Source organism: Macaca thibetana, chromosome 7, assembly GCF_024542745.1.
Source record: "Macaca thibetana thibetana isolate TM-01 chromosome 7, ASM2454274v1, whole genome shotgun sequence".
Taxonomy (NCBI): Eukaryota; Metazoa; Chordata; class Mammalia; order Primates; family Cercopithecidae; genus Macaca; species Macaca thibetana.
In genome coordinates, this window is record NC_065584.1 from 32,198,675 (window position 1) to 32,226,259 (window position 27,585).

Here is a 27,585-nt window from a genome sequence, read left to right on the forward strand (position 1 = left end):
CTTTCTGTCCATAGAAACAAAGGTTTCAAGGAGGCTATAAAACTCCTGGGCCTCTTTGAGAAGGTAAGCTCCCCTCCAGGCCAGCAGCTGGCTTGGGCTGCCATGAGGAATAAGAATGGGTATGCACGTGGGTGCAGATGGCCTAAGGCTCAAGGCTTGGTGCTAAGAGAACGTGGAGGTGAGAGTGATAAGTCAAGGAGGGAGGGAGTTTACAGTTGAGGGCAGGGCATGGGCAATGGCGATTGAGACTCAACAAGAGAAGTGGTAGATCTTGGGAGCTAAAGCCTGGGAAGATTCCCAGGAGAGAGCAGGATGCAGAGGGCAGGAGTCCACAGAGAAGGTTAGAAAAGTGCCAGGCCAGTGGTCATGGCGCATAGTACCTGCTACCATTAATCTTGGAGAATCAACCACAAAGCCTCTTCTTGGAGCTAAGGAGTCACCCAGGATGACCTCTCTCTTGGAATCTGAATGACGTAGGTCACGCAGCTTCCAAAAGTCAAGGAGATCCAGAAGGTGAGAAGCAAGATGATGCGGGGAGGGCTCCAAGACTGAGAGTGCAGGCGAGCAGCAAAAGGCTCTCTTCAGATGGCTGTCCCCAGCTCTGCAGGCCAAGAAGAAGGTGGGGTTAAGAGTGGCGGTTTGGGAGCCAGATCACCTGAGTGTGAATCCTAGATCTGTCCCTTACTGGCTGTGTGCCCTTGGGCAAGTTCCCTAACCTCTCTGTGCCTCTCTTTCCTCAGCTGTAAAGTAAGAATAACAATGTTATTTGCCCTGTATAACTGTCAAGAGGATTAAATTAGTTAATACTTGGAAAGTACCTGGAACAGTGCCTGCACATAGTAAGTGTGAAGTCAGTGTGGCCACCAGGGCCTTCCTTCCTGGAGGGGCACCAGTGCCAGATGACCCCTCAGGGTCCCTTCTGGACTAGTCTCTCTTTCCTGCAGCCATGAAGAGGATTTTCCCCAGAGGATTCTCTGCTCTCCCACTTTCCAGCTCTAAATCCCAAGGGGGCAGGACCATCTTGCATCCTGGCAGTTGACTGAAGAACAGAAACAAAGGGTGCCAGGTCAGGGCTGGGTAGAAGGTGCAGAAATGGGGCCCAGCACCTGCCCTTGGCCTCGGTTTCCTCTAAGGTCTCCTCCACCCTGCAGGCCAGAACACGGCTGCACAGACACTGGCAACAAGGTGCCATCAAGAACTAGTTTCCATTCCTGCCCCGAGGCAGACAGCCAGCATCTCCTGTGCCGTTTAATCTACTCCATCCCTGCACTGCTTCCTAAGAAGACAAGGAGGGGTAGCTGGGTTCAAGGGAAGCCACTGAACACTGGCAGCCGTGATCCCTGCACAGCCATCCCAGCCATAGGAGAACCTGGAACCAACCCCCAGGAAACTCCTGGTTTTCCCTGGAGACCAGAGAAATGCTTCCAGGGCCTTGCCTATAACACAGCTTTGTGCTCTGCCTAATGTAGGTGCTCAGTAAATACATATGAAGTTATCTCTGCCAGGAATCTTTAACCCAGGCAGCAAGAGGAAGCTGGGAGCGTACAGCTACTGGACGAGCTTTCTATTCCCCCTTCGGCTTCATGCCAGTTCTGGTCCTTGGTGGCTGGCAGGGGTTAACAGTACCACACCTAACACAGACACACACACAAGGTGTGATAACCGCCCTGGTCTCTTTTTTAAAAATGCCATTGGCCAGCTGAAGCTTTGCAAATGGAGCTCCGCAACCAAATCCCGTGGGCTGCAGCAAGAAAATAGACTAAAAAACAACAACAACTAAGAATGGTGGGCTCTGGCCAGGCCTCCCACAGCCAGCAATACGCAAAGAAACACAGGCTGAAAATTCCAAGACTGGGTCACTAAGGCATTTGTCTCTGCTGAGTTTCGAGAGGCCAAACCACACACACACACACAAGAACGCGTGTGCACACACATGCACACGCACACACACATACACAGGCACATGGAGCTTGGCAGTCCCTAAGTTCCAGAGTTGGTAATACAAGCCACGGAACCGACTGCCAAGACAAGCAACAGAACGAGCCAGGCCCGGTTTCATTGGCCACCATACACTGCATATGGCCCGGGATGCAGCCAAAACAGTGTTCTCACCCTCCTCAAAGGCATAGGAGACCCTCTGTTTTCAAACACACCTCCACAGAGCCTTAATTAAAGGAAAATGGAAAAATAATGTGCCTGCTGCCCTCCCCTGCCTATATAGGTATGCACACACACATACCCATACACACTCACTCCATTTTTCTCTTCCTCCCATTTCGGTTTCAAACATAATTCATTCGCATGGAAAAAAAGCAAACTGCATCCTGCAGCAGAAAGGCAGAAAAGAATGTTGCTTGCCCTCAACCCTGGCTCTGATTGCTCAAGTTGAGCTGGGGCTGAATGAATACAGAGCAGGCCAGCCTAGAGTCGGCATTGGCCCCTTTCTTTCCAGAGGGGAGATGGAAACAGACACTCGAGAGAGACAGCCCATTGCAACACCAGTAGCCCCACTACAAACGAGGCCCAGAGAGCCCATTCCTGCCAGGGATTCTGCAGGTTGGAAAAGCTGCCCACACATCCTGCAAACAGGTAGGGAGATGACAACAAACCCAGGCAGTCAGGAGGAGCATTCCCTGGTAATAGCTGCAAAAGTTAGGCAGTGGGTGAGTGGGGAGACCCTTATCCAAACCCTTTCTATGGGGCATTATCACCACCTTGCAACACATCTCCTTGAAGGTGACTGCAGCCAACCTAGGAGAAAAGCCGGAGGTCTACACACCCATGACTCCCTGCAGCCCTTCAAATCGCACAGCACCCAGCTCTTCAGGAAGATTCTGGAGCTGCCTGCAGCTCTGAACCAAAGCCAAAGTAGAAGGGAACAGAAGAGTCTTTGAGAAATCCATCCTCCCTGCTCTAAACAAGGCAAAACCTTAACCACCCAGAGGTATGAGAATAGATTTTGCTTCTCTGCCTGGATCCTCACGTTTATATAAAATCAGAGCCATGCTCACACCTGATACCTGGTTAAACTCTCCCCTAGAAACCTGCAAAGGAAGATAAGCCATCCATCCAAGCTGCAGCCAGATTTGCTGGAAAGGTAAAAGCAATGGGAAGTGTTTTTAAAAAACCCTCAGGGAAGGAAGGTTGGGGGGAAGGGAGATATGTGAACGCAGTTCCTATCAAGGGCTTAAAGGACGTTTGGGTACAAATGTACCCAAACATGGTTCAAAGCTTCCCAATTCCTGATGCTCCTCAAATTAAGACCCTAGGGAGAGACCACCAAGATTTAAGCCTGGGTACACACGCCTAAGCAGGCTGCAAGCCCTTTCTGAGATACAGACCTGAGCACATTTGCCCTAAGCACACGTGGTCGGGCCATAGCCCCATGCCCTGGATTCCAATAGGGAGGGCAGCACCCTAGGCAAGGGCCAGGACATCTTGCAACTGGAGATGACCCAAGGGGGTCGGTTGATTTCTCCTTCCACCAGCCTTTCCATCCCTGCAAAAGAGCCAGGACCTCCCCATCTTCCCCAGCCTCCTCATCTTCCCTGCTCCTCCCACTGACCCAGGCAAAGCCTGGCTCTGCCATCCCAAGGTCCAGGGGTCCAGGTGGAAGGCCCACTCCACCCCCACACTCTCCCACCCCCAACTGCACCCCTACACCTCGACAACCTCCTTTGAGGGGAGGAGCAGAGGAGAGCCTTCTAAGCTGGGCTGGGCAAGGGAGAGGCTGGTTACCTACAGGAGCCTGCTTGCCTCCTTATATAACCTGGCGTGGGAGACAGGAGAGCCCAAAGGGGACCCCGGCCACCCCTAGATCCTTTCCCAGCCCAGAGCTCCAAAGCAATGGCCATGAGAGAAGGTGCCTTCATTGGATGGAAATCCAGAGCCCTTCTCAATACTCTCCTCCAGGTCCGGGTCCTCCGGGAGTCGCGCTTCCTCCCTGCCAGCAGGTCCTTGTCATCCCTCCACAGTCGAACCCCCACCCCAACCCCGCACCTCCCTGGCCCTTCACCCTCCATCTCCACCCGCACAGCCCGCGGGCAGTTTTCTCCCCACTCACCCCACCTTCCCCGCCGCCCGAGGAGAGCACCTCCCTGCAAACGGACAGGGGAGGAGAGCGCGGGAGGGAGAAGGAGGGAGCGCCCCGGCTGCCCAGGGAGCGGACGGAGCCTCCCGTCCCGGGGCGGGAACCAAAAGGAAGCCTGGGGCTGCCGGGCGCCTCGCGGGAGGGGCCCGGCTGCAGCGCCCGGCGCAGGGAAAGCTCGGGGTCCCTGGGCTGCGGGAGCCTCCCCGCGGGGCTGGGCTGTGGCTCCTCGCGCTCCGCCCGCGCGGGGGCGGCCGTCCCAGGTGCCCGCGCCGCGCCCCGCCCCGCCCCGCCCCGCCCGCCCGGCCCGGCCCGGCCCGGCCCGGCCCGCCCCGGCCCAGCGCCCCCCAGCGCGCGCCCTCGCACCCACCGTGCAGAAGCTGCGGGCGGAGGCGGCGCCCCCGGGGCCGGGGCCCGGCTGCAGGCGCCGTGCCCGCTCCGCGCCGCTGCCGCCCGGCCGCGGAGCTCCGCCCGGTGCCCAGGCCTGTCCCGGCCCGGGAGCCGCCGCGGCGCCAGCCCCGCCGCCGCTGCAGCGTCCGCTGCCGCCAGCGCCCCCCGTCGCGGCCGCCGAGCGTCCCTCCCGCAGGCTGTGGCGGGCGGCGGGACGGGTTGCATCAGCCCCGGCTATATAGCGGCCCCTGGGCGGCGGGGAGGGGTCGGGAATGCGGAACCGGCCGAGCTGCCAGCTCCAGACGTCAGAGGGGGACGGAGAGGAAGGGAAGGAGGGGACCGAGGAGGAGGGGGTGTGGAGCCGGCGCTTCACACCCACTGACCTTAACCTCCCCCGCCGCCTTGGGCGCCCTCCTCCCGCTGCCGCTTGCGCTCCTCTCCCCGCGGGGGCGGCCCGGGTTCCATCCAGTCCCCCGGCTCCGCCACCCCATGGTGCAGGAGCGCGCGAGAAAGCAGGACGCGGCGAGCGGTTATGTAAGCGCACCCCCCGCGCACCGCCGCTCGGCTTGTGCCCGCCAGGCAGCCGCAGCGCTGGGAGAGAGAAGCGAGAGGCCGGGGCCGGGGGACAAGTCAAAAGCCCCTTCACGCACAGCCTGTGTTAACCATGTACCTCAATCCCGGCGCTTCCCCCCAAACTGAGAGAGACAGGGACAATTTCAGCACAGTTTCATCCTTGGACACTTCAGGACTGAGCGGGTGAGGAGGCGATCTCGCCAGCCTGCTTTATTTTTCGGTGGAGAAGGATGGGCTGAGATGAAGGCATCTGGGGACTCCTACCCCTACCCACCGGCCCCCGCCAGCGCCCTTAGGCCCCAAGGCGGCTCGCTGCACCAGCCTGCCCTCCGCTAGGGCTGCAGCTTGAGACCGCGGCTTGCTTTGCTGCTGGCACAGTTTGACCCTTGGGCTTGTGCCCTGCTCCAGCGGGCTTCTCCTTTCCACTCCGGACACAGCAGTGAGCAGAGCCAGCCCTCAGCAGAGCCCAAGTGGCCTTCTTCCCCGTTACAGCTTCAATAGCCAACCCCACTCCCACCTTCCATCCTCCTAGAGAGGAAATGGTGAAGGGGACTCCAGAGGGAAGGTGACATCCATGGTGCCCTGCAGTCTACAAAGGCAGAGACACAGAGCCCTCAGGTAGAACGGGGTTCCCTAGGTGGCATCTCCTACCTCCAATGCTCCTGGGTACCCATCGAGCCCCCTACCTTCTGCCTAAGCCAGATAGGAGTGATGAGTTATATACTCAGCGACTTTCGGCCTCCTTCTGAGAGTGATGTCAGGTCATCACCCATAGAAGAAAGGAAGTGAAAGAAAAAAGTTCATGCCTTCTTGGAGTGCAGATGCTCAGAGTGAAAGAAACAACAAGACTTGAGACAGATGCGTGCAATTGATCAAACCCGAACATGCACGGCTCTCCCATGTGAGTGAGTGCGTGAGACTTTATTCTCCTTATTTCCCCAGTGCAGTGAAATCTTGCTGGATAAAAGAATTGGGCTAATAGAAGGAGAGACAGACCAAGTCCCAATGACATTGCCTGACCATTTTCACCTTCGCCATTAGCAATCTCCCTCACAGCATTGGTGTGGGCAGGTAAGCGGAAAGCAAGACCCTGAAAGACTGTACATTGGAAAATGAGCAGTAATTTGATACTCTTGTGGAAGAGCATGACTCTCCGCCCTAGAAAGGCCAATGACACCTTTACTACAGCGTAAAGATCAAAGCCAGGGACTGTGAAACTGCCTCATGATGTTTCTCCCATGAGACCTGTGTCTGGATGTTTATATGGAACAAAACATAGAACAGAGGCAATACTACTTGATGTGTCTTCAGCTGGGGCTCTGGATAAAATAAACTGATCTGTATGCAGGGACTAATAATTAGGGTGTGTGGTTAGAGCTCGTCCTCTCTAGGGCCTGTTTTGGACTGTGGCTGGGCCACCAGCAGTCCTACTGGGCCTTTGCTTCCCCCACAAATTAAATATGTTACAGGGGTGGCACCAAGGGGTGACTTGGGGGGTCTTTAGTCCCCTCTACCTACCTATAATCTCCATTAGGTCTTCTCTGTTATTTGATATGGAGTTTTTCAATTTCATATAGGATGCTATAAGAACACAGCTTCAAGGCCTCCCTTCTGGTCACATACTCCCTACTAGGCCCCTCTACATAGTCACTGCCTCTGGGAGTGGCTAGAGGGAGAGGCATAAACTGGGTCCTTTATGCAGACATTGGATGCTGGATGGAGCTGATCTACCGCTGGCTCTTAGGGACAGACAAGTGACTCAGCCTAAGGCAGTTTGAATTTAAATTTCCTATCAGAACTAGAAAAGTCCTGATTAACACACCCAGCCCTAGCCAATGGGCTGATTGAGAGATCCTCACGTATCCCAAGTAAATCTCATAAGACTGGGAATTTTGTGGATCTGCTGGAAAGAGAAGCTTCCAGAAGCCACCACATGAAAGTGATCTACTGAGAGTGAAGCTAATGGGAGGAAGAGTAGAGCCAAGCCACGGAGGGAAAGACAGATCAAGTTCCAATGACATTGCCTGAGTTCCTGAATTCAGTCATGCCTGACATTATCCTGACCTCTGCAGGTTTTAGCTATAGGAATCAGTAAATTATGTCTTACCCAAGGCAGTTTGAATTTGGGTTTCCTATTACTTGCAATTAGAAAAGTCCTAATTAATACAGTGGGTTTGCATCTCTGACTTATGTGGACTATTTCATTTTAAAGTTTAATGGACATTGATGAATCCCAAGCTCTTTGCAAAGAGGGGAAAACTGAAATGGTGAGGTAAAATAATGAATTCCCCAGACCTGCTCCTCCAAAATCAAAGCAGAAAGTGATAGTTCTGAGTAATCAGCCAGTCAACTAGTCTTTATCCTAGTATTTACTGAAAATCTGTGCACCCTCAAGGTACACAAACTTTAAGACATGATTTCTCACCTGTTCCTACGTCCCATCTAATTAGGAAAAATGATTTACAAGCTAATGAATAGCAAGACCAAGAGTAGCTAAGAGCTAATGATGCAACACAGGCTATAAGCACTGTTGGAGTTCAGACAGGATTGCTGCTCCAGTCTCTACTCAAATTCTATAGACCAAAATTGCAAACCCGTAGCTGGCAGGGCTGAAAATCTGGCTTTTCTGGCTTCAACCTTAAATTTGTTTTTTTAAAAGACAGGCATGGTGGTGCTCACCTGTAGTACCAGCTACTGAGGAGACTGAAGCAGAAGGATCATTTGAGCCCAGGAGTTCAAGTCTAGCCTAGGCAACATAGTAAGACCCCCATCTCAAAAAAATAATTGTACAAAAAAAAGTTTTAATATAGCAAAGATTTCATATAAAAAATCTAGATTTCAAACTTCTCTTTTAAAAATATCAAAGTCAGGCAACATTGGGCATATGTAATAGTCAGGATAAGCTAGGTTTTGCTGCAGTAACAAATATCCCCCCCAAACTCATTGGCTTAACAAAAGAAAGGCTACTTCCCACTCACACAAGACAACTGTGGATTGAAGTGATTCTCCAGGGATGCCTCAGTATTGATACCTTCATATCAACAAGTGCATTCATGGCCACCAGGGCAGAGAAAAAGAAGTAGAGAGGGCCGAGCACTAGCAGTGAAATATTTCCTCCTGGAGTGACATACATCACTTTAGCTTATGTTTCATTGGCCAAAGCAAGTCACATGGCCATTCTTAATTTCAAAGATGCAAGGAAGCTCAGTCCTCCCATGGACCACGGAGGAGAAAGGAACCAGAAAATAGTAAACAATTAATATCTTCCATGGCATGCACTTCCTTATGGCAACAATAGGCTGGAGTCCACTGGAAGCTGCCCCTTGAAATGGGACTTAAACACCCAGTTTGACACAGTCTCCACCTGACCTGCCTAGCCCTTGGGAGCGTTTGATTTTGCAAGCCTGGTATAGATAAAGTCAATCTCAATATCAGTTTTTCAGATGTCCCTGGTGATCCATGGAGTTATCACACAGTTTTCAAAAGCAAATGTTTTGCTCTGCTTGAAACAAAAACTTATGCCGTGCAGAATTCTTACAATGAAAAGCAGGATGGTATCATGAAATCAAACGTGAAGTTGAAACTAGCTGTTATTGTAGTCTGCAAATTACATAAACCTGTTTATGGTGATTTCTTCCTGTTGCTCTTCCCTCAATCAATCAAACACCCACCAGGAGAAACAAGCCTCCCAAGCTCTTCCCTGGAGTGGTAGTGACTTGGGAAGGGGGGCGGGGGGATGTCTAATTTAACATTTTGAAACATTTACATATATATGAATATACATACATATAGATGTGTCTATATAAATATTCAAGGCTAAAATATTTGAGAAGAAAACTTGTGAGCTAGGAATGGGAAGGCTTCTCTTCCAATGACCACCAATGAGAATGTTATAAAATATGTCTAAAGATTTAAGAATAAATCAGCATCCATACAAATGCAACCATCTCTTGGAAAAGCCTAGTGTCTTCTCTTTAATCTAACACAATACAGTTTTGGGAGGATGAAGAAATGGTAACTTCTCTGGTTAAAATGCTGGAGCAGGCTGAGTGTAGTGGCTCATACTTGTATCTAGCACTTTAGCTGGCCAAGGTAGGAAGCCACCCTAGGAAACATAGCAACACCCTGTCTCTACAAAAAAAAAAAAATTTAAAAAACAACAACAACGGGGCATGGTGACATGTGCCTATAGTCCAGTTATTTGGGAAGCTGAGGCAGGAGGATGGCTTAAGCCCAGGAGTCTGAAGGTCTGAAGTTACAGTGAGCTGTGACCACTCCACAGCACTCCAACCTAGGTGACAGTGAAACCACCCTGTCTCCAAAAAACAAACAAAAAAAGGCCAGGTATGGTGGCTTATACCTGTAACCCTAGCACTTTGGGAGGCTGAGGCAGGAGGATTGTTTGAGCTCAGGAGTTCAAAAGCAACCCAGGCAATACAGTGAGACCCCCATCTCTATTTAAAAAAAAAAAAAAGCTGGGGCAGGTGGATTAGGGAGAGGAGGAGTATAGTGGATGTATGTTGTTCTCAGCATTCCTTTCTTTGGAGAACCACTTCTCTCCCTCTTCCCTGTGGCCCCGGAGGGGCCTCATTGCCCCCATCCAGATGTGAGGGGTGCGACCTGAATTGGCCAATTAGAGCAGTCCACATCCAAAGCCATAGTGATTGGTTCAGGGATGAGCACATGACTCAAACAGGGCCAATTAGAGTGTTTCTTGAGATTTGACATCTAAATACCAAAGAAGAGAGGGGTTCCTTTCCTTTAAAACACCAGTGTATGAAGGTAGTTTGTGGCTGTGGATGGCCATGTTTTCTGTCATGTGACAAAAGGCTGCCTGAGAAAGAAACCAACACAGAGAGTAAAAGAGAACCTGGCCGGGTGCGGTGGCTCACGCCTATATTACCAGCACTCTGGGAGGCCGAGGCGGGTGGGTCAGCGGGTCAGGAGATGGAGACCATCCTGGCTAAGACAGTGAAACCCCATCTCTACTTAAAAATACAAAAAATTAGCTGGGCGTAGTGGTGGGCACCTGTAGTCCCAGCTACTCGGGAGGCTGAGGCAGGAGAATGGCGTGAACCTGGGAGGCGGAGCTTGCAATGAGCCGAGATCGTGCCACTGCACTACAGCACTCCAGCCTGGACAACAGAGCAAGAATCTGTCTCAAAAAAAAAAAAAAAAAAAAAAAAAAAAAGAGCCAAGACATGGAAAAAGAGAAATAGGCATGAGATTATCATTTGAGTTCCTGAATCTCTAATACGCCATGAAAACATGCTGAATTGGTCTTTGAACTTCACAGTATTGGAGTTAATATAGCCCCTTTCTCTTTCTTGCTATGGTAGTTTGACTCAAGTTTTCTGACAATGCTCAATAAAAGAATGCTGAAGAATACATGAATAAAATGACCCAAAGTCAAGCTTATAAAGGAGTGCTGAACTGACACCGTGGAATTTTATCGGTTTGCTATTCTTGCCTCATCTATCACATGCCACCCAACCTCTGCGAGACTAAATACAGAACTGTACTGAATGCCTTCTCACCGCTCAGAATTCAGTTAGTCATTTAAATGACTTAGTCAGACAATCTTGAAGTGTGCTATGAGCCATGCACCACGTGCCACCCTATTTGAGGAGGCCAAGCAGAAACAAAGAGATCATCCCTGCCCATAAATGATGACAGACTAGAGGCCCAAGAAGATGAATAATATTCATGAAAAAATGGGGAAATGAGGACATGAGTGATTTAGGGAAAACATGATGCATATGCATTCTGCTTCCAGAATATTATGTTTTAAAATATGTCCTGAAAACACATGGAGAGAGGATAAAAGACCCAGGTTGAGGATGTCATTGTGCAGGTCATCCATCCATAGGGGGTTCCTGAAGTTGACACCAGGATCGTAAATCCTGATCAAACTTTTTTAGATGAAAGATGATGTTTTAGTCATATTAAATTTTAAATCATAGGTGATTAACATAGAAGTCTTAATAAATGAATGAATGAGTGAGGCCAGTGGGTCATGCCTGTAACCCCAGCACTTTGAGAGGCCACGGTGGGAGAATCACTTGAGGCCAGGAAATCGAGGCATGCTTGGGCAAGATAGCGAGATTCCATTTCTACAAAAATAAAAATAAAATAGCCCATCGTGGTTGGGAGCGCTGGCTCACGCCTGTAATTCCAGCACTTTGGGAGGCCTAGGCAAGTGGATCACCTGAAGTCAGGAGTTTGAGACTAGGTTGGCCAACATGGTGAAACCCTGGCTCTACCAAAAAATACAAAAATTAGCTGGGCATGATGCCGCACACCTGTAGTCCCAGCTTCTGGGGAGGCTGAGGTGGGTGAATCACTTGAACCCAGGAGGCAGAGGTTACAGTGAACCAAGATTGTATCACTGCACTACAGACTGGATGACAGAGTGAGACCCTGTCTCAAAAAAAAAAAAAGCCAGGTGTGGTGGCACACACCTGTAGTTGCAGCAACTTGGGAAGCTGAGACAGGAAGATCATCTGAGCCCAGGAGTTTGAGGCTGCAGTGAGCTATGATTGCACCACTGCACTCCAGCCTGGGCTACAAAGCAAGACCTTGTCCTTTAAGTAAATAAATAAATAAATAAACAAACAAACAAACAGAAGCTAGTCTAGAACTCAGTCTTAGGAGGTAAAGGAGTTAGGAGACAAAAGGTGTCCCAGAAGATCAAGAAAGAAAGGCACAATCGCAAAATCCGCAAGTCTCCTCAAATCCCCTGTCCTTTAACACAGGCTTCCCAACTATCATGAAAGTCAAACCAGGTTGTCAGAGATAAGATCTGAGATGAGTTTGTTGTATTTGCTCAGATCTGAAAGAGTACATTATAGCTATAAAAATGTACAGTCTAAAGAGGCCTCAAGTTATTTTTAAGAGAGGGTTTAATCTGAAAATATAGGCATTAGATATTATACTACAAAGATATTTTCACTTAGCACTCACACAGCGCTGCTTCTAGGAAAACCAAAGACCCTTCTCCACTTTTTTCCTTCTTCTTCATCCCCGCCTCCCACTCCCAGAAGGTGTATAGTTGGTTAGATTCTTCCATAAAATATTTGGGGCTGGGTGTGGTGGCTCATACCTGTAATCCCAGAACTTTTGGAGGCCGGGGTGGGTGGATCACCTGAGGTCAGGAATTTGAGACCTGCCTGACCAACATGCTGAAACCCCATCTCTACTAAAAATACCAAAAAGATTAGCCGGACATGGTGGTGGGCACCTGTAATCCCAGGTACTCGGGAGGCTGAGGCGGGAGAATAGCTTGAATCCAGGAGGCGAAGGTTGCAGTGGGACAAGATCACGCCATTGCACTCCAGCCTGGGCAATAAGATCAAAACTCCATCTCAAAAAAAAAAAAAAAAGTAAAAAAGTTTGGGCCTCAGTTTCCTCAACAGTTAAATGAGGACAATAATGGTGCCTACATTAGAGGGTCTATATGAAGATTAAATATGATCTTATGAAGCACCATATCAGTATCTGCCACAAGCACAATACATTGGGCTGTGTTCATCACCACCACCACCATCACCATCATAACCATCAATATTATGGTTCAGTCAACTCAAGCCCCCTACTATGACACCTTCACAGATGGGTCATACCCACAGTGATATCTCCCTCTTCTGACCTTAACTAGCATTTCCCTTCTAACATCTAATCATATGCCATTTAAAATTTTTCTCCTTATTTCACATATGCGTTATCATTCCAACATGCTTGAAGTTATCAGTAGGGACAGTATCTTAAAAAATTTTAAACTCCTATAGCACCTACCATGTGCTGAGCTTATGTTTGACACTCGATATGCCAAATATGTGATTGCATTTATTTAAATAAAAATGTAAGGAAATAATTTCTTTTGTAGCCCTGATAATATTGAAAGCGGTCTGGGCTCTTGGCACTTAAAGAATACTTGTTGAACAGATGCTTGTTGAGCAGAGATGTAATTAACAGTTACACCTTATGCAGCACAAACTTGTAGAATATTAAAGCGAGGAAGAGGCCGTATTTTACAGGTGAGGAAATTGAGGTCCCCACTGATGACACAGATCTCACTGAACAAAAGTTATGGTGGAAATAATTCTCAGGACTCTTTTTCTGCTATGCATTTTAAAACAACCACCAATAAAAAGTTATTTCAGCAAATGTTTATTGAAGGGGAAAAAAAGTCCCCTTAGGTTTTCTGCGGGAGGTAGCGTTTCCTCTTACACTCAACAATTTGGTGGTGTGGTAGAGAGCGGTGTGGGGAGGAGCCAAGGGGGCCCCTATGACTGGGCTGTTGTGTAGGCCTAGACGGGGGAGGGGTGGGATTTTCACTTCTTGGAACGCTCTTCCAGCTCCAGGCAATCCGGGCCAGGTTTTGACACCTGCATGTCTCAGCACACTGCCCTAAGTCAGCCAAAGTGTACCTTCTAGAGAGCAGCTCAGCCTGCTCAGTACCTGGGCTCCTGGAAACTCACCCCTAGAGACCAGAATAGGTCCCCATAGACCAGAAAAAGCCCCCACACTTGGAACTGGAGGAATCGCCTCTCCTTGAAAAACGAGGATACGATTTTGCAATTAGAATGCACTCCTGTAAGAGGAGGCACCTCTGCGCTGGCCTCAGGGGTGTTTGGGGGTGGGAGGTGGGCGCTGAGGGAGGTCAGAAGGCCTCTGGAGGGGGACCTTGGGACAAGGGCTTCTTTGGTAGCCCTGGCCAGGTTCACAGGCTTCCTTTCAGGTTTTGTGCCCACAATTCCCCCACCCACCTCCTCCCGCCAGCGTTTCTCTATCTCTTAAATACACCTCCCTAATCCTCTCCTTCCTCCTTTTTAAAGCCTGCCTTTCCTTTCAAATACTTCCTCAAATGCCAGCTTGTTATGTTTGTGCCCTCCCCTGTACGATCCTTCCCCAAGAGCTCTGAGAGTGTATTTCAGACCACAGAGTTGGATTTTTATTCATTCCTTCCTTCAATCATTCATTCATTCATTCAATAAATATTTGATTATTTCTATGTGCAGGGCTCACAGCATCATGAAATGATGAGGAAGACTGGCCCAGTCCTTAGGTGGATGAATAACTAGCGAATTAACTCAATAATTGTGAACATAAAAGGGGGTTTTGAGGGGTGTTAAGAGACAGGTAGAAAAACCATTAGATCGTTGGAAACTTGAAAGGATAAATTAAAAAATAATAGTTAAAAATAAATAAATAAAAACCATTGGAACCAGCCTTCCTCCATTTGTCAGAAACTCTTAATCGAATCAGCTTGGTGCCCTGGGACTATACCACTCCACTGGCACAGGGGCAGGTACCCTTTTAAAAGCTCTTCCTACATGGCCTGGCACAGTGGCTCACACCTGTAACTCCAGCACTTTGGGAAGTCAAGGTGGGAGGATCTTTTGAGGTCAGGAGTTGGAGACTGACCTAGGCAACATAGCAAGACTCTGTCTCCACAAAAAATAAACTTTAAGCCGGGTGCGGTGGCTCAAGCCTGTAATCCCAGCACTTTGGGAGGCGGAGACGGGCGGATCACGAGGTCAGGAGTTCGAGACCATCCTGGCTAACACGGTGAAACCCCGTCTCTACTAAAAAAATACAAAAAGCTAGCCGGGCGCGGTTGTGGGCGCCTGTAGTCCCAGCTACTCGGGAGGCTGAGGCAGGAGAATGGCGTAAACCCGGGAGGCGGAGCTTGCAGTGAGCCGAGATCGCGCCACTGCACTCCAGCCTGGGCGACAGAGCGAGATTCCGTCTCAAAAAAAAAAAAAAAAAAAAAAAAAAGTTAGTAACTTGTTCTGGGGCAAAGAAATTTGTTCTATGTTTCTTTCTTCCCACAGGTCAGAGTTTCAGAGCTAGAGGGGATCTCTTCAGACTCCACTGCCCAGCCATAATTCTTCCAGACCCATTGGCCCTGTTGGTGTCTCAGGCCATTTACAAGGTTTTCACATGTCTGGACTTTTAAGACAAATGTATCATACAAGGCAGTAGAATACAGTGGTAAGGAGCATAGACTCTGGGACTAGACTGCCTCTGTGTGCATCCTGTCTCCGAAGCTTATTAGCTGTGTGGCCTTGGGCAAGTTACTTAACCTCTCCATGCTCAATTTCATCATCATTAAAATGGAGTGTGCATGATAATACCCAATCCATAGGAGTGTCATGAAGGTTTAATGAGTTCCTGCCCACTTGGAACAGTGCTTACCACGTAGTAAGGGCTCAGGAAGGCAGCTCTTGGATGCTATGGTTTGGCCCTCCCCTAGCAAGATGTCCAACTGTGGCTCCTAAAACGCAGCTTGGCTCGGAGTCTCAGGCTGCTGCTTGCCTAGGAGGAGAGACTGAAACTTTTTTCAAGGGACAAGCTGCTGGCAGTAAGACTGCCTGGATGCTAAATAAACAAAGACACTGAAGGATGTGTTGTCTCTAATACCAGGAGCCTCCCCAACCGTCCATTGCTCAATGAGAAGGGAGCCCAGAGACCTGGTTTTGACCCATTTATGCCGGAAGTTGCCATTTTTGTGTGTGAAAAATTAGACCTTGGCGATGACCTTGAGCAGTAGAATAGAAATAACTCCCATAAGCTTAGTGTTCCAATAATGGAACACTAGGCATAAATAGGGTAAGCACGACTCACCTACACTTGACTTCTTCTGTGACTCTATAAACAAAGATCATTTCTATGCTTCAATTCCATTTTTTTTTAATGGCAGAGAATAATATTTATAGAATCATGGAGTTTGAATGAGCATTGGCCTTAGACATTCCATATTCCAACACCCTAATTTTCTTTTCTTTTTTTTTTTTTCCACCGTGTTGACCAGGACCCTTAATTTTCCATCTAGGAAAATGAGACCCATAAAAGTCATATGACATAGGCAGCCTGGGGTGGTGGAAAGAATGCTAGATTTAAATCCCAGGGCCACTGCTTCTTCTCTGAGACTCATTATCCCCTTTGGTAAAGGGAAGGTAGTGGTTCCTACTGTGTAGGGTCACTGTCAGGACTAAATGAAATCAAACATGGATGCACCTAACCCCAGGGCTGCATGTGGTTGGGTAGGGACTGAATAAAGGCATTTCCCAGCATTGCTTAACTGGTTGGTAATCCCTTCCTTACCTTTTTCACAGGGTTTCCAAAAGAATAAAGCAAAGCAAAGAAGAAAGACTTCTTCTTTGAGGTCCACGTGTAAAAACTTAGTTTCTGGTTCTTGGAGGTTTCTCCTTTAGGACTACGCCTCTCCAAGAAGAAAGGGTTACTATTATCAGTGGAAAGTGAGATGATACCACTAGACCTTCTATCAGAGGAAGTCTTTGCAGTTGCCTTTTGGAGACATCCATTCCTTGGGGTTTGTTGTTTTGTTTTGTTTTGAGACAGGATCTCACTCTGTTGCCCAGGCTGGAGTGCAGTAGCATGATCTCGGCTCACAGCAACCTCCACCTCCCAGGTTCAAGGGGTTCTCCCACCTCAGCCTCCCGAGTAGCTGGGACTACAGTCACATGCCACCATGCCCAGCTAAGTTTTGTACTTCTTGGTAGAGATGGGTTTCACCATGTTGGCCAAGCTGGTCTTGAACACCTGACCTCAGGTGGTCCACCCACCTCGGCCTCCCAAAGTGTTGGCATTACAAGTGTGAGCTGCTGTGCCCGGCCACTCCTTGGGTTTTTATAGGCTGTGGCCAAATGAATCTTAATTCAAGGATGACTTCTTGGTCTTTTGGGTCAAGGTCGACTGTAATACCTGCTTTAATTACATTAACACCTGGTTCTTTCTTTATCTGAAAACAGCATATCTCAATTTAGGTTCTTGAGGCCTAGAAAGTATGTGTCCTTTAAAAAGAAATCCTAAATCACCATGCAAACTACTTGTATTGATATGCATATGTATAAATCTCAAACACAATTATGGCATTAGAGCTATTTGGGAAAATGTTCCATCAATATTAGATGCATTTAAAGTAAGCAACGGAAGATCAGAGTTCATCAAGGGTTCTCAACTAATCTCTCAGAGGCAGTGGTGCCCCTGGGAAGGTGACTCCCTGATGATATGATCCCCTGAAGACTGAACACTCATTTTGGCCTAATCTAGCACTGAGCTTTCTTCCCCAGAGTGACATCAAAAGTGGCACAATGCTTGACTGGTTAAGAGAAGAAGGGGAATTGGGGTCTCTACCGAGGCACTCAGTCAAATAAGACATGGGTATATCACTGTTTTTCCTGCCTAGTCTGTTGTCATAGGCCCATCAAGAGGTATTTTCTCCGAGCCTCAGAACATGGGTAGATTTGAAAGTTCTGACTCTGAAAAACGTCTTCCACCCCAACACAGCAGAGAGAATTAGTCCTGTCTGGTGTCTGACTGTCCATCCTGAGTGCAAGGGATTACTCTGTCCAAAAGGTAGTGACAGTCTATTGAAATCAGCTCTTAAAAAGGTTCACTTGTTAAATAGTAGCTAATACTGGTTGACCACTTAGCACTATGCTACATGCTTTAGATTTATTAATTCACGTAATCTTCATAGAAACTTGCAATGCAGGCAATATTATTATCCCTATTTTACAGATGAGGAAACTGAGGCACAGAATATTTAGCTAACTTGTTGATGGTCACAGCTAGATGGAAGTCAGAACTAGGACTCAAACCCAGAAAGTGTAGCCCCAAAGCCTGTGCTCTTGATTGAACGTAATACAGCATTTTTTGTTGCTTGTTTGTTGTATTTTAAATTGACATTGTTTCTTAGAGCAATTTTAAATCAAAATTGAGTGGAAGGTACAGAGATTTCCCACATACCCCTGTCTCCCCATTACCAACATCCCCCACCACAGTGGTGCATTTGTTACAACAGATGAACCCACATGAACACATCATCGCTCAAAGCTCACAGTTTCATTAGGGTTCATTATGGGTTTGGGCAAATGTATAATGACATGTATCCACCACTGTAGCATCATACAGAATAGTTTCATTGCCAAAAAACAATCCTCTGTTCTCTGCCAGTTCATCCCTTCCTTTCTCCTAATGGTGGCAACCACTGATCTTTTTACTTCTCCTTTTACTGCCTTTTCTAGAATGTCACGCAGTTGGAATTATACAGTTTGTAGCCTTTACAAACTGGCTTTTGTCACTTAGTAATATGCACTTACAGCTCCTCTATGTCTTTTTTTTTTTTTTTTTAAGATGGAGTCTCGCTCTGTCACCCAGGCTGGAGTGCAGTGGCATGATCTCAGCTCACTGCAAACTCCGCCTCCCGGGTTCATGCCATTCTCCTCCCTCAGCCTCCCAAGTAACTGGGACTACAGGTGCCCGCCACCATGCCCAGCTAATTTTTTGTATTTTTAGTAGAGATGGGGTTTCACCATGTTAGCCAAGATGGTCTCGATCTCCTGACCTCGTGATCCGCCCGCCTTGGCCTCCCCTCTATGTCTTTTCATGGCTTGATACCTCATTTATTTCTTAGCACTAAAGAATGCTATTTCTTAGCACTAAAGAACTGTGGTTCATTGTCTGGATGTACCACAGTTTGTTTATGTACTCACCTACTAAAGGACATCTTGGTTGCTTGTGAGTTTTTGGTAATTGTAAAGAAAGCTGCTATAAGCATCTGTGTGCAGGTTTTTGTGTGGATCTAAGTTTTCAGTTCCTTTGGGTAAATACCAAGGAGCACAATTGCTGTATCATAGGTTTAATTTTGCAAAAACTTGCCAAATCATCTTCCAAAGTAAGTGACTATATCATCTCGCATTCCCACCAGCAATGAATGGTGAGTTCGTGTTGCTCCATGTCCTTACCAGCATTTGATGCTGTCAGTGTTCTGTATTTTGACCATTCTAATAGGTGTGTAATGGTATCTCAATGTTATTTTAATTATCATTTCCCTGATGGCATATGATGTTGAGCATCTTTTTATATGCTTATTTGCCATCTATATACCTTCTTTGGTGAGCTTCAGGCCTTTTGCCCATTTTTTAACTGAGTTGTTTATTTTCTGATCATTGAGTTTTACAGTACAGTGTTTTTAGGGGCGTGCTTATGGAAGTCATAGAATATCATGGATGAGAGGACTGCAGAACAATCCAATCCATTTCCCTCATTTTACATATGTGAAAAATAAGCCTCAGAAACACAGAGGTAAAGCTGATGCCAACGCCCAGGAGTTCTATGGCCTTTCAGCACAGTGCATGTGATGGGGCCATTTCCTTGGCAAGCAGTTAGTGCCTGGGTATAGAAGTCACACCTGGCCATCTGTCTGTCCTTCCCCCACACAGTGCCTGGCACATATTCAGTGAGCGTGTGGGGGAGGAAGGAAGGAAGGAATGACCTTCCTCTGCCATCTATGTTCCCTTTCCAAACATCTGGCCCTTCTGACCTCTGCTCTAACCAGTGAGAGGAGAGAAGAGAATTAACATTCTAGATGTTCCACGGTGCGATGGTGGGGGCAGAGGCCAGGTCAGTGTAATTTGGTTTTGTGTTTTTGTTGTTGTTTTTTTTTTTGTTTTTTTTTTTTTTTGAGACTGAATCTCACTCTATCGCCCAGGCTGGAGTGTTATGGCATGATCTTGGCTCACTGCAACCTCCACCTTCTGGGTTCAAGTGATTCTCGTGCCTCAGCCTCCCGAGTAGCTGGGATTACAGGCACCCACCACCACACCTGGCTAATTTATGTGTTTTTAGTAGAGACAGGGTCTCACCATATTGGCCAGGCTGGTCTTGAACGGCTGACCTCAAGTGATCTGCCCACTTCGGCCTCCCAAAGTGCTGGGATTACACGCATGCACCACTGCACCCAGACTAATGTAATTCTTAACCTTGCTGTGCACCAGCATCACCTATGGACCTTGTTAAAAACTGGATACCAGAGTCCGTCTCTAGGCATTCTGATTCCATACATCATTTTCATGTTTGCTGCATCCCAGGTCCTGAGCTAAGCCTTTTACACATGTCATCCTAGTTAATCCCTTCTCCTGCAATTCTTTGATATGACCTTGTTATCAACCTCACTCTGCAAATGAGGAAACTGGAGTTCAGAATGGTTAAGGAACTCATCCAGGGTTACACACCCAGTTTCTGTTGGAGCCAAGATACAAATAAAAACAACCCAACCACTGTTAGAGTTGCTGGCTGGCCTCTCTCCTGCACATGCACACACACTGAGGTCTTTACACTCAACCCTGTGCAAACCTTACATTGTGAACCCCTGAGCGGCAAATGGCAGGGAGCACCAGATCATTCTACAGGGACCCTGAGAACTCGACATGAGGGCCAGGATCAGTGCCCATCTGCTCCACCAAAAAGCAGAGATCAGGAACACCGGCCCCTGCATTCTAATTTGCAACCATTAGGAGAAAGCCCTCATTCTTTTATTTTTTTAAATATTTAAGTCAATTTTCAAATTGAAGTATAATATATGAACCAAAAAGCATACAAATCTCAAATGTACAGCTCAATGAATTTTCACAAAGTGGACACACCTGGTATGTTAGTCGGTTCGGGCTGCCATAACAGAATATGATGGACTCAGTGGCTTATTAACAACAGAAATGTATTTCTCATCATTCTGGAGGCTGGGAAGTCCAAGATCAAGGTGCCAACAGATTTGGTGTCTGGTGAGAGCCCACTTCCTGGCTCATAGTTGGCCATCTTCTCCCTGTATCCTCACACGGTGGAAGAAGGAGAGAGCTCTCCATCCAGGGTCTCTCTCTTTCTTTTTTTTTTTTTTTTTTTTGAGACAGAGTCTCGCTCTGTCGCCCAGGCTGGAGTGCAGTGGTGCAATCTTGTCTCACTGCAACCTCTGCCATATTGGCCAGGCTGGTCTTAAACTCCTGACCTCAAGTGATCTGCCCACTTCGACCTCCCAAAGTGCTGGGATTATATGCGTGAGCCACCGTGCCCCGGCTGGGGTCTCTTTTAAAAGGGCATTATTCTTATTCATGAGGACGGAGCCCTCATGAGCCAGTCACCTATCGAAGGCCCCACTTCCTAATACCATCACTTTGGGGGTTAGGATTTCAACATGTGAATTTGGGGAAACGAACATTCAGTCTCTAGCACCTGGTAACCCACGCCACTTATTTTTGGTACGATGTTATCACTGTGATTGGGAGGCATCTCCAGCTATCTTAAGGGGTTTCATTGAAGACTTTAAAGCAAATACTTTTTAAATTGAATTCGTATCATGGATAACTGTCCTTTTACAGAAAGGATATTACAAAAACAAAAGAAAAAGCAAGCAGCAATAACAACAAAAGCAACAGAGCATTGCAAGTCTAAAAAGACTGGAAATCACTACATTCCTCTTTTAAATAAAATGTGAACTTTTTAGGTGTCAGGTTGATATTCATTCCCATACTTAGACCAGGCTTCGTGGCTCACACCTAAAATCCCAGCACTTTGGGAGGCCAAGGCAGGAGAATCACTTGAACCCAGGAGATCAAGACCAGCAACACAGGAAGACTTCATCTCTACAAATAACTTTTTAAAAGTTAGCCAGGTGTGGCAGCACGTGCCTTGGTCCCAGATAGTTGGGAGGCTGAGTCAGGAGGATCACTTGAGCCAGGGAGGTTGAGGATGCAGTGGACCACAATCATGCAACTGCACTCCAGCCTGAGCAACAGAGCAAGACCCTGCCTCCAAATTAATTAATTAAAATTTAAAAATATATTCCAAATACTTAAATTATGGAAGGGGTGCCTCTTCACATTTAAACAAATTGGTTTTCTTCCCAGGTCATTCAATGCAGAAGTGGCAGTGAAGGGGAAGACCCCACCACCCGGAGCCTTGTTTAAATTTCCTATGTCTGTTTGTCCATCTCACCATGTATGAGTGGCTCTGCTTGCACAGCCAGAAAGGCAGAATGCTCATGGTTCCAGCCCAGGCTCAACAATCAGACAAGCTGGGCTCAAGTCCAGGTTCTACCACAGCCCAGCTCAGTGACCCTGGGCAAGCCACTTCATTTCCATGAGCATCAGTGCCCTCATGTGTGAAATGAGTCCTTGTGTGTACCTTCTGTGATTGTAGTGAGGATAAATTAGGCATGTCGAGTGTTTATTACAATGCCTGGCAGGTTGATGAACTACCCCCTAGTTGTTATTATGATTCCTGCATCCTATATCATGGAAAATATGCAGGAAAATAGGGTAGTCCATGTGGATTCAGCATCAAGGCAGGGTGGAAGAGAGACAGTGAAGGGAAATTCATGGAATAAATTCCTACCTACCGAGGATGTTTGTCACTTGCCTTCAGGCCCTGAGTCAGGTATCTCTGATGCTTGGGAAATATCAAAGGGACGAATTTATTACTGCAGGTTAGCAAAGAGGCTTCCGTGTCGAGTCAGAAATAAAAATGTTGATTCCTGGGGTTGAATCCTGGAAGCCTACAGTGTCAAAGCCAGTAATGGGGTGGTCCCTCAATCTAGAGGGTCTCTCAACCCAGTCTAAATCAACGCTGTCAGCCGGGAAGTTACAGCTTGTCTTCAAAAACACTCAGACCAACATGAGATTGGCTCAAGGAGGGGTTGCCATGACAACCAGGGGTCAGTTCTGCTGGTAGGATTTGAACCTCCCTTCCCTGCCACACACACACACATACACACACACACCTCCCACTACTCAGGCCTATCTTGCCAAGTACCTGGCTTTCAGAGCCACAGAAGCTGGGGTCCTGTGGGTAGAAGAGAGCACGTGGCCCTGCCCATTCTTCCACTCCACACAGCACTTGAAGCTCACAGCTCCCCAGGAGCCTTATTAAACTGTACTTGACGGAGCTGAAGGCACTCTCAGGATAATCGCTCTCTCAAAATAGCTCGCTGGAAATGATCAGCCGTGGGGCCCCCGGGAATCAGGTGGGAAGCTAAACTTGGGCTCATCAAAGCACCAGGGAGAAGGGGTCCTCAGTGAATCACCTTCATTCTACCCCTGTCTGTCCTGTCCCCTCAATGTCCTCCCGTCGAACTGGCCTACTAAACTCTCCCCACTCTGGTGTTAGAAAATAAAAGTTTAGGGGATTCTATATCCCAGGGGCTTTTGCATTCTAATGGTTCTTGAAAATTAAAATACTTTTAGCCTCAAGGAAGAAATCTCTTAATAGGGGAATTTCAGACTCCTTGGAAATGGTGGTAGACAGGGGTGGGAGTAGGAAGCAGGTAGGGAATGATTCGGGGACACGGTGAGAAACCCCTTTACCCAGAAGACTATAGTTCAGGTTTAAAGTCCAACGGGTCTGGGTCTGAGTCTTTCCTATGTGACCTTGACTAGGAACCTCAGTTCTCATGTCTATAAAGTGGGGCCATAACACTTAACTCGTATGGCTGTTAGTACGAAGTCTGACACAATATCTCAAGGCCTCAAGGTAGGACCAGCCAAGAACGCTATTGTGGACCCCTAGCCAAGGGCCAGGGTTGGTTCTGACAGTTGGGGCCCGGGCCGGGGTGTTCATCAGAACTCTGTTCCGCTACAGGAGTAGACAATGGTGGAGAGAGGGGCCTGAAAGAGGAGCAAATTGAATAGCCAATGCAGGGATGCAATTATAAGTTGTTGGTGTTTCTTTCTCCCAATGGAGGAGGCTGAGAAAACTTGAGAGCACTGAACACTCAGAGTAGAAAGAACGAGAGGAGGCGCCAAAGAGGGCAGAGACAGGGAAGAGGGAGGACAGCTGCCCAGTCAGTCACTCCCTGGCCTGGGACTCCCAAGACAGAAGCGCTGCCGAGTAAAATGGGTCAAGGAAAGAGAAGGCAGCTGACAAAGGACTTGCTGTCTCAGCAGGATGTCTCAGGCATGGCAGTGGCCAGTTTTAATATGAATGAAGTATGGCCGCCCATACCACAAAGCTATTGACTGCTGCTCTAGCTAAAATGGGTTGACTCTTATAAAACCAGTGTAGCTGCTAGTCACAGGGGATGCTGAGCTAGGAAGAAGAATCCCAGTCAATTTGGGGGAGATCTAGATTTGAGACCAGCCCCCTAGGCCCCCCGACCCCACCACTTGGTAGGGCCATTAAATCATGATCTGCTAATCCCTTCCCAGGGAGGAGTCAAGGCACCAGCAGCCTCTTTAACACAGAGGTTGCAGGAGAAGCAGAAAGGCCTGGAGCACTATGGGGTCACTGTCATGGACAAACTCAGCTACCTCCCAGCAGGGAGAGGAGAGACCCCAGGCCCCACAGGCCAGGCCCTGCAGCCAGACGGGGTCCTTGCCTTCCGTAATTGCTTGTGGGAGGCTTTTGCACCCTCTGCCTAGATTTCTCTCCCTCTGAGTCTTCACTGTTCACCCCTATCCCCTTTAGTCTGGCTAACTCCTCACCCTTCAGATTTCAGTTCTGGAGGCACTTCCTCAGGGAGACCTTTTCTGACTACCACTCACCCGGACATTCGTCAACTCATGGACACTCTGTACACCAGGGATCTCCACTCTGTGGCTGTTACCACAGTTGGAATTCTTTGTGTAGATTTTTTTTTTTTTTTTTTTTTTTTTTGAGTCGGAGTCTCGCTCTGTCAGCCAGGCTGGAGTGCAGTGGCGCGATCTCAGCTCACTGCAAACTCTGCCTTCCGGGTTCAGACCGTTCTCCTGCCTCAGCCTTGTTTGTTTGTTTGTTTGTTTGTTTTTGAGACGGAGTCTGGCTCTGTCGCCCAGGCTGGAGTGCAGTGGCCGGATCTCAGCTCACTGCAAGCTCCGCCTCCCGGGTTTACGCCATTCTCCTGCCTCAGCCTCCCAAGTAGCTGGGACTACAGGCGCCCGCCACCACACCTGGCTAATTTTTTGTATTTTTAGTAGAGATGGGGTTTCACCGTGTTGGCTAGGATGGTTTCAGTCTCCTGACCTCATGATCTGCCCACCTGGGCCTCCCAAAGTGCTGGGATTACAGGTGTGAGCCACCGCGCCTGGCTAGATTTTTTAAAAAAAATTATTGACTGTCTCCCATGGTAAACTGTGAGCTCCTTAAGAGCAGGAGCCTAGGCTGGTTTTGCTCCCTGCCCCACCTCCAGTACCTAGCTTTGTGCCTCACACATAATGGGAGCTTGACAAATAATAAGAGCTAGACCATGTCAAACTGACAATATTCAGCTGCTTTTGACCTATAAAATGGCCATTTCACAGGATTCATCCTAACATTAATTGAATGAATGAATCAATCAATCCATTAGATTTTTCCTGAGCACCATCCCCTGCGGCACGGATCTCAGTACGAGGAGGGTCCACTTTGGGCCTGTTCAAAAGGGCAGTTTTCCTAAAATTATAAAGAACTGAGTGTCTGCAAGCAGCCAACAACATATGAAGAAATGCTTATCACTAATCATCACAGAAATGCAAATTAAAGTCACAATGAGACACCATCTCACACCAGTCAAATGGCCATTATTCATTATTTTTAAAAGCCAAAAAACAACAGATATTGGCAAAGGTGCAGAGAAAGGGGGATGCTTTTATGCTGTTGGTGGTAGTGTAAATTAGTACCACCTCTACGGAAAAAGTATGGAGATTTCTGAAAAAACTAAAAATAGAACTACCATTTAGTCCAGCAATCCCACCACTGGGTATATATACAAAGGAAAAAACTAAAAAAGGCATTATATGAAAAAGACACCTGTTCTCATATGTTCATTGCAGCACTATTCACAATAGCAAAGACATGGAATCATTCTAAGTGTCCATCAGTGGAGGAGGATTGGATAAAGAAAATGTATCTGTACGTGGTATTCCATGGAGTACTACCCAGCCATAAAAAATAAATAAAATCATGTCTTTTGCAGCAACATGGATGAAACTAGAGGCCATTATCTTAAGTGAAATAACCCAGAAACAAAAAGCCAAATACCATATGTTCTCACGTGTAAGTGGGAGCTAAATAATATGTACAAATTGATATAGAAAGTAGAATAATAGACACCAGAGACTTGGCAAGATGGGAGGGTGAGAGGAGGGCAAGAGATGAGAAATTACCTAATGGGTACAATGGACACTGTTTGGGTGATGGTTACACTAAAAGCCCAGATTTCACCACTATACAATATATCAATATAATAAAACTGCACTTGTACTTCCTAAATCTACTTTAAAAAATAAAAGAACTGAGTATCTGGTCCCTAGTCATAGTCTAGTCTTAAGCAATGCTTCTCACACTTCAGTGTGCATTCAGAGTATGCTACGGTTTGAATGCTTGTCCCCTCCAAAACTCCCGTATGTGGCAGTATTGAAAGGTGGGGCCTTTAAAAGGTGATTGGGTAATGAGGGCTCTGCCCTCATGAATGTATTAATTTATTCATAACTTAATGGATAATGGGTTAATAGATTAGTAGGTTATCATGAGAATGGGACTGGTGGCTTTATAAGAGAAGGAAAAAGCAGGCACAGTGGCAAGCATCTGTAAACCTAGCTACTTGGGAGGCTGAGGTGGGAGAACTGCTTCAGGCAAGGAATTCAAGACCAGCCTGGGGAACAAAATGAGATCCTGTCTTAAAAAAGAGAGAGAGAAGAGGAAGAAAGGCCTGAGTAGCACACTCAGCCCCCTTGCCATGTGATGCCTTGTGCTGCCTTAGGACTCTGCAGAGAGTCCCCAATAGCAAGAAGGTCCTCACCAGATGCAGCCCCTTGACCTTAGACTTCTCAGCCTTCATACCTGTAAAACAAATGTCTTTTCTTCATAAATTAACAAGTTTCAGGTATTCTGTGATAAGCAACATTAAAGGGGCTAAGACAGAGCCCCCAGGGATCTCATTAATGTGCAGATTCTGATTCAGCAGATCCAGGGTAGGGCCTGAGAATCTGCATTTCAAACCAGCTCTCAGGTGACTCCAATGGGGAAGCAACCAGAGGGAGGGAGGCCAAAGTGCAGACTTCGAGTTGGCTGGTGAAGGTCCTCAGTGTCATACCACGGAGCTTCCATAAGGGCTCCTCTCTCTTTTTTTCAGAATTTGGAAATTTGTTTGAAAAGAGATGAGACTCCAGGTTCTGGTATCTCCACTGTATGAGAAAGCAGCTGAGACACAGTCACATTTAAATAAACTTTCCAGAAACTGAAACTTAGCCCTCCAAGTGCCAAAATGGTTTTTCTGATTATTGTTTTTGGTGGAAAGATTTCTAATGTTATTAAACACTATTTTGCCTTCTTAAATGGAGTACATTAAACAGAACTTGACTCTTGGTTTTTTTCTCCTTATTTTAAAAAAAAAGTTGGTGAAATATATCTTATACATGAATAAAACATGGATGTACAGTATAAATAATATAAATAAAATACCAACAGACCCATGCTCCAGTGAAGAAAAAGAATATCACAATAGTACCCGATAGGCCTCCTCCTTCTCTATTAGAAGTAACCACACTCCAGCAAACTATACATTATGTCCTTGCTTCTCTTTACCACACATGAATGTAGCCCCAAACAATATAATTTGTTTTGCCTGTTCTTGAATTTTATGTAAATCAAATGCTATTTTTGTATTTTCTTGTGATTAGTTCCTTTTGCTGAACATTGTGTTTTTAATTTTCTTTTATTTATTTATTTTTTTGAGACTGGATCTTACTCTGTCACCCAGGCTGGAGTGCAGTGGCCCAATC

The 27,585-nt window shown here is 47.2% G+C and overlaps 3 protein-coding genes across 6 annotated transcripts in view; 2 read left to right on the top strand and 1 right to left on the bottom strand.

Annotated features, from left to right (window-relative positions):
- JDP2 (Jun dimerization protein 2) overlaps positions 1–4,982 on the bottom strand; it is a 42,884-nt gene extending 37,902 nt beyond the window's left edge. Inside the window, exon 1 of one of the 3 annotated variants that reach the window (XM_050798906.1) lies at positions 4,861–4,982. The gene's annotated coding sequence lies outside the window, so the exon portion shown is untranslated. Of the gene's footprint in view, positions 1–3,866; positions 4,010–4,063; positions 4,308–4,860 lie in introns of those variants that run through there. The other 2 variants (XM_050798908.1, XM_050798907.1) reach the window with 2 other exon arrangements.
- The window catches only part of ACYP1 (acylphosphatase 1), an 820,450-nt gene that overhangs the window by 437,748 nt on the left and 355,117 nt on the right, over positions 1–27,585 (top strand). The gene's annotated exons all lie outside the window — the stretch shown is intronic.
- The window catches only part of TMED10 (transmembrane p24 trafficking protein 10), a 553,877-nt gene that overhangs the window by 249,223 nt on the left and 277,069 nt on the right, over positions 1–27,585 (top strand). The window lies entirely within an intron of this gene.